The sequence below is a fragment of the Macaca mulatta genome, chromosome 6 (assembly GCF_049350105.2).
Source record: "Macaca mulatta isolate MMU2019108-1 chromosome 6, T2T-MMU8v2.0, whole genome shotgun sequence".
Lineage (NCBI taxonomy): Eukaryota > Metazoa > Chordata > Mammalia > Primates > Cercopithecidae > Macaca > Macaca mulatta.
In genome coordinates, this window is record NC_133411.1 from 44,990,204 (window position 1) to 44,993,524 (window position 3,321).

Genomic DNA, 3,321 nt, shown 5'->3' on the forward strand with positions numbered 1-3,321 from the left:
TATAGTAAGTGTATTCGAGCCAGTGCCTTTCCTGGTTTGCTTCTTTCCTTCATCCTTATCTTTACTTGAAAGCATCTATGGTATTTTTTTGTTTTGTTTTGTTTTTGTTTTTGTTTTGGCCAAACTTTTTATTTAGTATTCTATAGTTGTTTAACACACACTTAAATGGTCTTGCTGGAGGAGGGGAAACGGGAGGTTCTTGCAGATTCCCAAGGAAGTGTGAGAAAGGCACAATGGCCAGCATTATCCATTTGCTTTTCTGGTTTTACTGGGTGAATAGCACTTTCCTTACATAGGCATGTGATTTCAGGTTTTTTCATACTGAGAACATTGAGATTTCAGTTGGAAGACACCCAGAAATCTTATGAGTAGCATACCCCATCCACCCTCTAATAACTAGCTTGTTTGTATAGGTAGAATGATTCATCTCTCCATTTTAGATGGCTAAGTGTTTTGTGGAAGATCTTAGAATTGCTTGCCCCATCTACTGGGAAAAATCAGATAGGAAGTGGCCTTTACGGATACTTTTACTTGGAAAGTTACAACACTAGTACAAGTCTTAACACATTTAACATTTGCTTGTTGAAAAGCAATGTCATAAAATCAAATAAAATTAAACATGTTTTACTTTTTGCCTCACAAGAACGTAAAAATTATGGAGGGGAACTTAACAGGAAATTAAAAAAAAATGTAACACAATTTTTCCTTTTAGTAGTCCTTGGGTAGTTATGACAGAATAGTTTCCACTTTTTGTTTCTTTGAACTGGGATTTTGGTCCAAAGTTTTATCTGTTTCTAGTATCTGCTTCTGCCTCCCCCTCTATCAGATCAGCTTCCTCCACGGCCACCATCTCTTGGTGCTCCGCAGCTTGAACTCCTGTAGGAATCACGTGGAGGAGGGCACCCCCTTTCCATAGAAGAGTGAAGCCCTCTTTCTTGTCTACCAACCCGATCACGACCACTTGAGTAGAGATCACTTCGGCTGCTTGAGTGACTGTCTCAACTTCCACCATAGCCATCCCGTGAGCTGCTGTAATCATCATAGGGACTGCTTCCACCATAAGATGGCGGGGGCCCTCGTGTAGGTAGAGCACTACGTGAGTTACCATAACTCTCATATGCATCTCTGTAGGAAACTCCACTTGGATGATCTGAATAGTCACGATCACGACCATATCCATCTCTATCGCTATAGCCTCTTGATAGATAGTCATCACGTGAACTGGAATGACCCTAATCACGGTAAGTATATTCTCGTGGTGGTGGTGCATAATCTCTAGTATCACGAGAACTTGGGTAATCTCTGCTTGAATAGCTGTCTTTAGTAGAATACCCATCATCTCTTGGGGACAAATAAACATCTCTACTAGAGGGCAATGGTTCCCTTCCAAGTGGACCTCCCTAACTGTCTCTTCCACGTGATACAGGAGCTCTTCCTCCCTTTCCACTGCTACTGCTAACTGGTCTTGAAAGTGCAGATCTCTTGGGAGGAGGACCCTCATTTTTTGGTGGTGGTCCTCTTTGTACTGGGAGTGGTCCCCTAGAAGAACTCATGTTAAAATTCATCTAGTATTCATTGTCATCCATGTGTCCTCCCCGTGAGGGAGGTCCCCTGGTTCCTCCACTTCCTCGTCTTCCACCTCTAAGACCTCTTGGAGGGCCTCTACTTCTTGGAGGTGGAGGCGGTCCACGTCTACCACTTTCAAATGATGGTTTGGTGACTTGTTCCACCTTGATGGCTTTTCCATCTAATGACTTTCCATTCATGTCTCTGGCTGCATCCTTAGCATCTGCTGGGCTTCAAAGGTGACAAAAGCAAATCCTCCTGATTTGTTGGTTTCCGGGTCTTTCATCAAGAGTACTTCCACTATTCGTCCATATTTGCCAAATACTGCTTCAAGAGCTTTCTCATTTGTTTCTGTATTAAGACCACTAAAGAAGAGCTTTCCTGGATGATCTGCTTCAAACTTTTTAAAATTATTTATTTATTTATTTATTTATTTTGCCAGTGAGTCGCAGGAGTGACAATGGGTTCAAGCTCCAAGGAGCTTGCTGACACAGGGTTCCTAGCAGCTCAGCACCAGTGGCGGCTGCCGGGTCCAAGGACCGAACCGTGAAGCCACTATCTCTACTGTGCAACTTTGGTATTTATTTTAACTTAACTTCATCTGAGTCAAGATGCTGACAAGATGCTGTAGAGTCCATAGTTTTTCTTTTTAATTTATCAGAGAATTATATAGCTTACTATTTGCCAAACATCACTCTAATCATTTAAAATACTATCTCATTTAATCTTCACATCAACTCTATAAGGTCAGAGCTATGATCTATTTGGTAAATGACTTATTTAAGTCACAGAACTAGAGGACAGCAGAGTCAGGATTTGAACCCTAGCACTTTGACGCTACAGTCCATTATTATAACCATGACTATGCTGCCCTATGACGTCACACATATCTGACAGTGTGGAAAGGAAAACAAAATCTTTTCTGCAACTCTTCTCTTTTTAACTAAAAAAAGCTACTTGTAAAATTTTCAATTGAAAAAGGAAATAACAAAAAGTAACTGCTATTTTCTGTTTTAAAGCTTATCTAACACTTTGACAAAACTTAGCTTGAGGAGTAAAGTGTGTATTTGAAAAAAATGAAAATATTAATGGTTAATGTCAATGATTTAGGTTAAACAACAACTATTTGCCTATGATAATTCCACTTATATTGCTAATTTTAAAATCTGTTCCAGAAAGTGGTTTTATTTCAGAGGAAAACTCATTTATAAGCCTTGTAATTGGTGGTTAATTTTTATACAATTTCATTTCCTCCAATTTCTCCAAACAAAATTAAGCTGGGTTTATGTTGTATATACATTTGATTGTATGTAATTAAGAATACATGCACTCAATTTTCCTATTGTATCTAATATTATTTTATAGCAACTTTTCAGAACATTCTGTACTATTGATAATTTGTTTTTGCAATGTAATATGAGATGGGAACTCAAAAAAAGATTGTGTGCTTTAGGAGAGGAAAATGTTAAACAAAATTTGTTTATAAAATACATGAACTAACAATGATGAATTGAATAATATTATCTCACTAACTTGCATTGTGTAATTCCTCTCATCCCACAGTCTAAGATCTCAGACAAGGTCTACTCTCTTTATTCTAAAAGGGAAAATTTGATCACAGTTTTGTGGGTAGTCTAGGGTATGATAGCCAGTATATGATTGAGCAAAAACTCATTTTCTACTTATGAGGAAACCAATAAGAAATATTTTCTGCCTTATCAAAACAGCAAAACTCCAAAGAATACTTTTAAAGCA

At 38.2% G+C, this 3,321-nt stretch overlaps 1 pseudogene; it reads right to left on the bottom strand.

The window, feature by feature from the left end:
* Positions 1-525: 525 nt before the first annotated feature.
* LOC106998732 (RNA-binding motif protein, X chromosome-like) lies at positions 526-1,934 on the bottom strand (annotated as a pseudogene).
* Positions 1,935-3,321: the final 1,387 nt, after the last annotated feature.